The 11135-nt window shown below is 35.9% G+C and overlaps 1 long non-coding RNA gene across 1 annotated transcript; it reads right to left on the reverse strand.

The window, feature by feature from the left end:
- Window positions 1-9421: 9421 nt before the first annotated feature.
- LOC132622784 (uncharacterized) lies at window positions 9422-10804 on the reverse strand. Its single transcript, XR_009575995.1, has 2 exons — window positions 10207-10804; window positions 9422-10096 (listed from the first exon to the last, which is right to left on the reverse strand). It is a non-coding gene; the product is annotated as an uncharacterized LOC132622784 (long non-coding RNA).
- Between the last annotated feature and the right edge of the window lie 331 nt (window positions 10805-11135).

An 11135-nucleotide genomic window follows, 5' to 3' on the forward strand; every position in this document is an offset into this window, starting at 1 on the left:
AGGAGCCGGGGAAAGTATTTCTTCTGCACCTGAACGTGGAACGGGAACCAAAAGACCTTCGCCGATAGAAGGAAGGGGCGGAACAGAGACCGTCTCCTCCGGTATTTGAGCCACGGAGAGAACCGAGCCGACTCTCTGAACAACGATATCGGGCTCCGTCTCTTCCCTTGAAGACCGAGCAACGCTTCTTGCTTTCTTCGTTTTGGGCATCTACCCCTTTTCCGAGGGCCGTTTTTTTTTTGCGGCATCGGCTAGAACACGGGAAGAACCCGCCGTGTCAAACTCGGACGCCGGTACTGAGGGAGCGGTCCCCGACTCCGATCTAGGGGCTGCCGAGCCCTTAGGCAAACCTGAAAAGGTAAAATGTTAGTGAAAGTCGAAGGACGGAGCGAATAGAGAAGGATGCAGTAGAATAGAAGTACAAGACTACCGTGATTCTGGGCGACCCATCGACCACGTGACAAGTGGGCCCATGTCCGGTTGTCATAACGGTGCTGGTCAAGGAGTGATGTGACCCAGTTACTCAGATTCCGAATGACCGGAGGAACGTACCCATTGGCTGATAAAAAGTAAGGAAGAAGCAGTGAGAAAGCAGAATCAAAATTCGACGAAGTATGCTAAAGCAATTATTCGAGATTTCGGACTTACGCTTATTATTCCACTTCTCCGGGAAAGGCATGTAGTCGGCCAGAATGATGTCCTCGGTTTTCACCCGGACATATCGTTCTAACCAGCCCCTGTCCCGGTCTTCATCCATCTTCGAGAAGAGCTGATTCCGGCTGCGCTTGGCAAGTTTTATTACGCCGCCCCAGAAAATTCTCGGGGAGTACAGGCGTATCAGGTGACCCAGTGAGAATTCCTTCCCGGCATTATTGGCCAGTAACCAAAGACATGCAACGACCCTCCAAACGATCGGGCCGATCTGTGCCAGAGTCACGTCATAGGTCCGGCACATATCAAGAATGACCAGATCAATCGGAGGATCGAGCTTGAGGGTGAAGGGATAAGTGTATACATACAAAAAACCTTCTCGGTAGTCGGTGATGGATTCGTCCGGGCCGGGTGCGAAGACCCTTACCGGACGGGTGTCCCACCCGCAGTCAGCCCGAACTATATCGAGCTTCTCCTCGGTAATAGATGAGGGGTATCGCTTCACATCGTATCCCCTGTCCGAAACGGAGGAAGGCTTTTCGACCTCAAGATCTTTGTTGAAGTTGAATTTGGCCGATATGATGTCTGAGGCCGTGGGCTCGAATTTAGCCGAGGATGCGGGCTCGGCCCCCAAGGGAGACACCGATGGAGCATCGTGGGAAGTGGTTTCAGACATCCTGGAAATATGAAAGAAAGAGGATTCAAGGGGGAAATCTAGGATGAACGAAGGAGCTGATGGTTTGAGAAGCGGCAAAGTATGAAACAACAACACTCGAGCAAGAATACTCGACAGAAATGGCGACAAAGTTGGTTCTTTTACACGTAGAACGAAGCAATGAATCAACAAGCAGATCAAATGTGGAGTTAATTGTGTGTGATGCAAGCGGGAAAAATGCAGAAATGGAGTAGAGTTGAAGAAGAGCAAAGCGTGAAAATGATAAAATGAAGGGGTAAAAGGCCTTATATAGGTGTGAAAGAGGAGCGGTTACCGAGGACGACTAATCAGACGACGCCACGTGCCCCCATCATTAATGCGAAGCGACTTGAAGCGACGTGAAAAGGATGGTTGGCAGAAGCAGACCACCCGGGGAGAGACACGTGGTCGATAAAAGGGGAGGCGTTATGCATCCATTCCCGCCAAGATGAGAAGATAACGACGAGCTGGATAAAGCCACCGGTTTCAGAGGTTGTCTACTCCCCGTTATTCCGATAGATCGGAGATCCGGGAAGTGTGGGGCTATTTATATGTGGTAAAAACCAGTTACAAGGCAAACTGGTGGAACGGGGAACCGGTGGAAGGAATGAGGATGTGTCGGATACTGTTCATGCTTGACCGAGGTAACGCTTGGGCCGGAGCCAAGCAGGGGCACCGACTGATCTTCCTTTTGCGTCATTGGAGCGGCCAAGCCGGGTGACCCGAGCATTCGTGGCCGTTGGTCTGTATAGCTATTGGTCCGAGTAGCCGTGGGTCCGTGTGGCCGTTACACGCAAGCCACGTGCCAGTAGCGTCTTGTCATGGTCAATTACCCACCATGCGTGTGTCAGACGGCGCCGTCAGTCTAATCCCACCAAATCCGTGCAGGGCTGTCCTTATTACTATTATTTTATTAGTTCATATTGTATGAAACCCATGGAGGTCACACTATAAATAGAGCACATCCCCTTCCTTTGGGGGGGGTTGGCTCCTTTACTTTCCAAGAACCTTTGTAACAAGAAAACTTCATAAATAATCTCTCTCTCTCAATATCTGACGCGCCCAAGGCTATTCATTTCCATTCATATTGTATTCCTTCCATCAAGTGTTGACAATAACCTCCAAACGTCCATGTTCGTAATAACTCAAGCAACTATCGTTATTAGCCGTCATATTATTAAATACTCATATATTTACTTTCCATTACCGAACATATACCAAGATCCAAGCGCATATCCTATACCCGCGTACAAATTCAATTGTTTTTCCAAATTCGGGGTAAACAGATACGGTATTTGGTATGCAATTTTAAAAAAAATTAGTATTCGATGCGGTATTCGATATTTATAAAAAATATTTCGAAATACCGAATATATAGTTACACATACAATTCATATATATTAGTATTAAAATACTAATAACTATATAATCTAGTATTAGTACATAATTAATTATTTAGATGTTGGAATTTTAACTAATTAAACTTGATTGAAATGCTCTTTTTGTCTAATTGATTTACGAAGGGGATTGTTTGTGCTTTCTTTTGAATAATTTTACATGTGTAAGGTTTTAGCACGATATTATTGAGATATTTTTTAAATAGCCGAAGTCATAATTCTCTATTATATGAGTATATATAAGTCGAGAATTATGACTTCAAAATACCGAACCATACCGAATTAATATGGTACAATAATGATATAGTATTTTTAAAAATCGATAACTAAAATTACCATACCGAAGTTTCTAATACGGTACCATGCCCACTACTGTATGGAGAAAAGGAAAAAAAGAAAGAAAGAGAAGTTGAGTATAGAAGGGTGCCTATTGGGTACAATCTTACTCTGACGTTTACACTAAATCAATACATGTATTGACTTGGTATAAACACCCGATATGTTTTTACCGTGCATAATGTTTTGCTCGATAAGATTTACCCAAAAAATATGATTTATGGGTCATAGTCGTCTTTCTTATTCCGAGTAGGATTCAAAAAGTATGGTTCATGGGTCATATTCGTCTATCTTTGATATCAATAGATTTGGGAGAGAAATGGATTTTTGATCATTTACAAACTTTTTTTAGTCTTATAACATTTTTACAAGAGATTTTCATCTTTTTTACTTGAAAAATCTTAAAAAGAAAAAACATAAGAAATCTGAAAAAGATATTTTTTTTTATCTAAATTGTAAGAGTTCAAGACATCTTATTTCCTCCTATATATTTGTTACTTGTTACATGGTGGAGCAGTTGCATTCTGGAGTGGAACTGGTTGATTGAACGAGTGACATACAAGAGTAAAGTCTATTCAGTAGTCTAGATAAGTATTCTGATTTAATCATTAAAGAATGCTTAATTCTTCTATGTCAATTTTTTTAATCCCTGTATGAGTCCCATGTTGCTTATATTTTCCAAAATAGAAATTATATCTTCCGTCAACTACTTGTCATTTTCTATTATTGTTTAAAGACGGTCTTTTGTTTGCGCCTCTAAATCTACTTTTAGGGTGTAAAAGCAATTTTAAAAACCGTACCATATCAAACTGGTTTTTTGAAATCATATTTTTATATGAAATTATAACCGTATCGAATAATTAGATTGGGTTTTTGATTTTATAAAAATAAAAAAAATCCCAAACCGAACCGAACCGAATACATGTATGTATGTGTGTGTAACTTTTGTATGTTAAATTTTAAATAGTAAGTATTAAAAAATTTCTTGGACCTTGATACCTAAGACTTTGAGGAGAGATTTCCACAATATTTGCTTTGGATATTCAATGGTAGATTATTATTTTTTTTCAAAAAAAAAAAGAAAAAGAAAAATATATGTTTATAAGAAAACACTTTGTTGCTAGAATAATGATCCCGTTCAACTAAACAGACTATCCAAATTACAAAGATGCTAAAATACACAAACTTAATTGTTCAACGAATTCAATTATAGACACCAATTTAAATCTAAGATAGTATAAATTTTCATGCGCCTCTTCATAATAAGAGTGGTGCATCATGTTATTATGACAAACATAATGAATAGGCTTAATGCATATGAAACCTTGAGAACTTGTCTTTTTTTTTTTTTTTTTTTTCATTTTGGCACTTCAACTAAGTGTTATTCCTATTGATTCCTTAAACTTGGTCTCAAGTGTGTCTATCAAACACAATCCTACTAACATAGCATATACGGTGAGTTTCATTTTTTTAGTCTTGTGTGTGAATGTCAATCACATCCTACGTGAAAAATTCAACCAATTAAAACACTCTACCCATTTTAATTATACACATCAGATTAGGAATGGGCGTTCGGTTTGGCTATTTCGGTTTCGGTTTTTTGAAGGTGGACACCGAACACCGAACCAAACTAGTTCGGTTCGGTTCTTTCGGTTTAGGTTTTTTGAAGTTTGGTTCGGTTCGGTTTCGGCTTTTTCAATTCGATTTTTTGATATGATATTAGAAGTAATTCCATTTACACTAATTCATATTCTCAAAAGCAACGAAACATAAAACTAACCAATTAAAATCAAAATCAAACAAACAGGATACACAAGAACAGAAAACCATAACCATAATATAGGATTACTAGGTATTATATACATACAGTAAGAATAATTAAGAAAACACATAAAGGACATACATTAATCCTGAAGACACATCCTAGTCACCTTTCTTTGTTAAGGATATTTGATTTTCTCAACTGAAGTGAAAAATTAGGGATACAAAAGCAAAAGAGAGCTTATTACAATTTTTTTTTTTGGCTTAAACTTAATGGGTCTGGACTATTTAAATTTTTTTGGGTAATGTATAAATTTCGGTTCTTCGGTTCGGTTTCATCAAAGTTCGTCGGTTTCGATTTTTTGAAGGCGAACACCAAACACAGAACCAAATTAGTTCGGTTTGGTCCGATTTTTCAATTTTCGGTATTTATGCCCAGCCCTACATCAGATAGGAAGAAGTGTGCTACTGTGTTATACAAGTGAAGAACCACCACTTAAACCAATCAAATAGCAAAACTGGAAAATAAGAAATCAAAATTGGAAACTAAAACTAAAAATGAAAACTAAAAAATAAGAAACCAAAACTGAATAATAAAAACCCAAAACTGGAAACTAAAACTGGAAAATCAAAAACTGAAAAATAAGAAACCAAAACTGGAAACCAAACTGAAAACTAAAAAACCAAAATCAAAACTTAACATCTGATGTGTATAATTAAAATGGTTGGGGTGTTTTAGTTAGTTGAATTTTCCCCATAGGATGTGATGGACATTCACGCGCAAGTCTAAAAAAAATTGAACTCAACTTATATGTTATGTAAGTCGAATTGTGTTTGATAGACACACTTGAGACCAAGTTCAGGGGTTCAATAGGAACAACACTTAGTTGATGTGGCAAAATGAAAAAAGGGACAAGTTTAGGGGGCCGCATATGTATTAAGCCTAATCATATATGGGTTCTGTTAATTGCATTTGTAGGATATTATAAAGGGAAGAATTTCTTCATTCTATGTTTTGGTAATATTTGGGTATTTAATTCTGTCAAATTTTATCGGCTGCGATGGACGTTAGATGATGTTTAAAAAAACGAAAATTAATCGAACCGTACCAAAACCGAAGAGAAACTGCGACCATTAGGACTGTTTCGAAAAGTCTAATTTTGTTTATACATCATAGAGTAATCGAAAAATTGATATGGTATAATTTTTTAAAAATAACTGCCCGAACCGAACCATTGACATCCCTATGTGCTTTGCTTTCAATCTCACGTACTTTTCGTTTGATAATAATACTTGATCAAACTACGATCTGACAATTGAGATGAGCATCAATTCTTACCACAAAGACTAGAACGTGCACAAATTCAGATTTAAATTGCAGAATCCATGAACCTTCAGAGATTTTTAGGTTTTTCATCCCTCCTTTTAATCGTACTAGTCAACTTTCTTCCTTTTGCTTAACCATATGCTATGTGAAGTTCACTGGCCTCTTTAATTTAGATTCTCATTGGGTGACACGTGGGGCACATTTATAGAGGAAGCGCTCCTTATCAGAATTTTTTTCGATATTCAAAACTAGAATGTGGTCAAAGGTGGAGGGAAATATTCATGTTATTTACGTTTGCTCTTAACTTAGTTACTTGTTATACCCGTTATTTTTACATTTAACATAAGACACGAGTCGTGACTAGGGGTGTACAAAGTAAACCGATAAACCGCACCAAACCGCTAAACCGAGTCAAACCGAGAAAAAAAATCCGACTAGTGGTTTGGTTTGACTTGGTTTGGTGTTGAAAAAAAAAACCCGACCATAATTGGTTTGGTTTGGTTTTAACTAAAAAAAGTCAAACCGAACCAAACCAACCCGACATTACTTGTATTCAATTTTTAAATTATTTTATACATAAAAATATTTACTTATAATGTAATTTATAAATATTTTTGTAGTTTTTTTTTATCTATTATCATATTATTCAAGCTTGAACTTAGAATTTTGAATGTCAATAAGTTTTATATCATATGGATGTTAGTAACTCAAATAAAGTCCAAGCCAAAACCAACTCAACGCTAATGCTAACAAAAGAAATTCAGTTTACCACTAGGAATGACAATAATGTTGGATATCTATTCTTTAATTTTGCATAATTGATTTAGAGAGTGAAAATACATAACTTAAGTTTTTTTCTTTGTCATGTAATTAATACTTATTTAGCCGTACTTATTTTAGCATGACTTAGTATTTTTAGATTATGGTCATTTTCTTTATGGCTTGTTAATTAGCAATATTTATTTTAACCGATTTTATTAGCTTTTGTTGAATATTTTAATACAACGTCATCACTCTTCTCACATTTTGTATTATTTTCTTAAGAAACACCTTAATTATATAGTTGTATCTTACTAGGACTAAAGAAATATTTGAAGTAAAAGTTATATCTTTTGTATCAAGACTATTCCCAAAAAAAAAACCCAAAAAACCCGAGAAAACCGAATAACCCGAGAAAATCCGAGGTTGAAAAACCCCAATTTTATTGGTTTAGTTTGGTGTATAAATTTAAAAACCCAACGCAATTGGTTTGATTTGGTATTTAAAAAATTCGAACCAATCCGATCCATGTACACTCCTAGTCGTGACCATTTCCTAAAGAAAGCATAAGAAACAAACTAAAAACAAGCATACGGAAACATAAATGGGCCTATGAGAGCCCAACTTGGCTATGCGCATTACAAGCTCTGGAAACTTTTTATTTGCGCGGATTAGACCTCATTTGGGTGGTCTTTAATTTTTGTCCTTTGCCTAATACCTCAAGATTGTGGGTTCGAACTCCATTTCAGTAAAAAAAAAAAAAACCGCAAGGCGAAATTTGCGCAGGTTCTTCCTTGCGAATTACTTTTTAGTGAAGGAAAAAAGTTAAAGACCACCAATTTGAGGGACAAAAATTAAAGACCACCCCCAGCGAAGGGCAAATTGCCCCACTGGAAACATATGGAACTGGTGGAAGTAAATAGTTGAAGCTCTGCCATCCCAGGCCTGGCCCAAAACCCCAAATGTTGCTGGGCAATTTGCACGATTGCGCTTATTCAGGGGTGGTCTTTAACTTTTGTCCCTTAAATTGCTGGTATTTTTTTTTTTTTCCCTTCGTCTAAAAATTTATGAGTTTCGGGTTTGAATCCTCACTCAATCAAAAAATTTTAAAAAATCGCAAGGCATAGTTTGGATTCGCAACTCCCAAGGCAGAATTTGCTTGCAAAACTCTACCGTAAGGCAGAGTTTTGTTACCTTATAACATAGAGTTTGCCTTAAGATAGCAAATTATCCCTTCAGGCAAAGGTAGAGTTTGAATTCAAAACTTTGGCTTACGATTTTTTTTTAAAAATTTTTGACTGAGCTGGGATTCGAACCTAGAACCCATGAATTTTTAGGCGAATGGCAAAAATTAAAGACCAACAATTTGAGGGCAAAAATTAAAGACCAGCCTTTGAAGGACAATTCGCACAAAAAAATGAATGCAGCCTAGGGGTGGCCTGAAAAATGATCCATTTACGAATGGAGTTTTAACACATTTGGCTGCTCGGTCAATAGTAATTACAGCTGCTAGCCAATATACAAAAAATATACACTAATTATGTATAAAATATGTATATTATATAAATATACAAAAAATATATATTTGCTGGCTATTATCTTAGTGAACGACTATACAATATAAAAATTATTTTTTACATATTTGGTTGGCTAAGGTAATTATGTTAGTCGTTTGGTTTAAGGATTCATTAGTCCCGAAATTATAATTTCGGGATTAATTTATCCCATCTATTGGGATTATTTTATACCATTTAAAAAATGGTATAAAATAATCCCAGTATAAGTGGGTTAAGAAGGTATAAGCTGGGTTATCCCAGCACTAATTTTTATATTATGTTTGGTACAAGTTATAAATTTAGCCCAACACTAATTTAAACCTTATACCAAACATGAGATAAAAATTAGTGCTAGGATAACCCAACTTATACCTTAAACCAAACGACCCCTTAGGGAAAAACCATAATAGCCGGCCCATTACTATGACTTACTTTCAGTAGCCCCAGTGTAACAACCGACTTAGCCATAAATGTTTCTAGCCATAAAATTATGGGAGAATAACGTATATATACATAACAAATAGGGTACATTTACAAAATATGATGATGTTTCTCAGTTTACAAAACATAACAACAAATTTCGTACAAAACATATATGAAAATATTTGCTCAAGGCTTGGAATATTTGCTCAAAATTTGTGTATGAAATGTGTATATCTCATTCAAGACTTAAAAATTTCGCTTAACATTTTGTGTATTAAAATTGTATTAAATATGTATATCTCGCTCTAGGCTTAAAAGTTTCGCTCAAAATGTAGTATATGAAAATTGTATGAAATATATACATCTTGCTCGAGGCTTAGAATTCTCATCGTGTATGAATGTATAAAAATTGTATAAAATATGCATATAACAGTATAAAATTGTGTAAAGTTCATGTTAGGTTTTGAAAATTTAATATAACTACAACAACATTGTATACAACTCTCAACAAATCTAATACAATTTTAAATCTCACTTCGAAATCCGGATGAAATTTAATACAACTACAACAACATTATATACACCTTTTATACAATATTCACGCAAATTAATACAACTACAATAACATAGAAAACTTAAAATACAATTTTCTGTAACATAAGTCACGATTCTATCAATATTCATACAATTTTATGCTTTATATAAGTCCCGATTCTATCATTATTCATACACTTCATTACCAATCTCCTAATTTAACACCTAAAGATCTAAAATTCATGTGAAACAAAAGTCGAATTCAGCTTGCTAATCTTCTTTGGGACAAATTGGTATGAAATATGTATATCTCTGTTGAGCTGTCGACCACCACTCAGCCATGAAAACCACCAATAACACCACCTCCATCACAAAAAAGAAAAAGAAAAAAAAGAGCACTAATCCATCTTCGTCACCAAAAGCAGTATTTATTTCGCATCTTTGTTTCTTCTTCATTCTTTTTGTTCTGCCCAGATCTACGAAACCGCTTCGTCATCGGCGTCGGTGGAGAAAGGTGAAGCTCAAGGTTCCACCATTAATTCCTCTAAAAACCAACCCTCCACTACTCTTCAACCAAAAATCACTATGGGATAGCCAACAACTGAGATCCAAACACCTGAACCACTGGTTCCACCATTGATCTCTCTTAATCTTGTTCCTACTTTTAGCCCATTAAACCACCTTAGATCAGTTAATTAATAGTAATTAAATAATTAATTAGAAGAAGAATGTCACAACGATTGCAAGACCACAAAGAGAGGAGATGACCTTCAATATGGTGGTGCCGCTGGTCGTTGTGGGTGCCTCAGTCGGAGTTGCACTGTCGGCGGTGGGATCCGGAGAAGTAGTGGGTAGGGAAGAAGAGTTGTTGTTGCGAGATGAAGAAATATGGGTTGAAGTAGAACCGGGAAGGGAAGGGATGCCCTTTTAATTTTGTATATTATGTAGTTTTATAAAGAAGAAAAAGTACTCCTGTGTTTTGTAATATAGCCTTCACTAGCATTATTAGGTCATCTTCTCTAAAATTATTCATTATTTTTGCCGAACAATCTTAAAAGCCCTTTTAGGATAAAAGAGATGGTGCCTGACTAGTAGGGACTTAGTAACTTAGTTGATTGACTAGCCGAATTTTTATTTTATTGGTGAGAATTTAAATACTCACATTGTAATTTTCTCCCCCGCTTCTCCTTTCTCTATCCCTATGTAATAAAAACAATTAAAAAAAAAAAAAAAGATGGTGCCTGACCCAACATATCCATCTGATGCCCCGTTATCTATTATGTTCGGCAAAGTTTCTATTTTCAATTATTCTTGAATGCTACACATTAATTTCAAGAAACATAAGGACCGACGTAATGATGTACTATTCTCCAGGTTAATAAAAGGACTTACTTGATGCTAGCTTACACGCCTTGTAATTGTAATGATATTAATGCACCAACTATTTGGAAAATTTGGATAACCAATTTTATTTTCGTATAGCGAATAGTAATACATCGTTTTATTTATGCGGAGTTCAATATTAGAACCAAATGTTGTTGAACCAATTCCGATATATATGCGATATATTATCATACCACACGAATTGTTATCTTATGGGCATTATTATCTTTAGACATTCTTATCTACGTATTATTAATGCACATACTTTTATTTCATACCCTATCATGTATAAAACAGTATATCAATTATATAAT

This window comes from Lycium barbarum, chromosome 12 (assembly GCF_019175385.1).
Source record: "Lycium barbarum isolate Lr01 chromosome 12, ASM1917538v2, whole genome shotgun sequence".
In the NCBI taxonomy this organism is placed as follows: Eukaryota; Viridiplantae; Streptophyta; class Magnoliopsida; order Solanales; family Solanaceae; genus Lycium; species Lycium barbarum.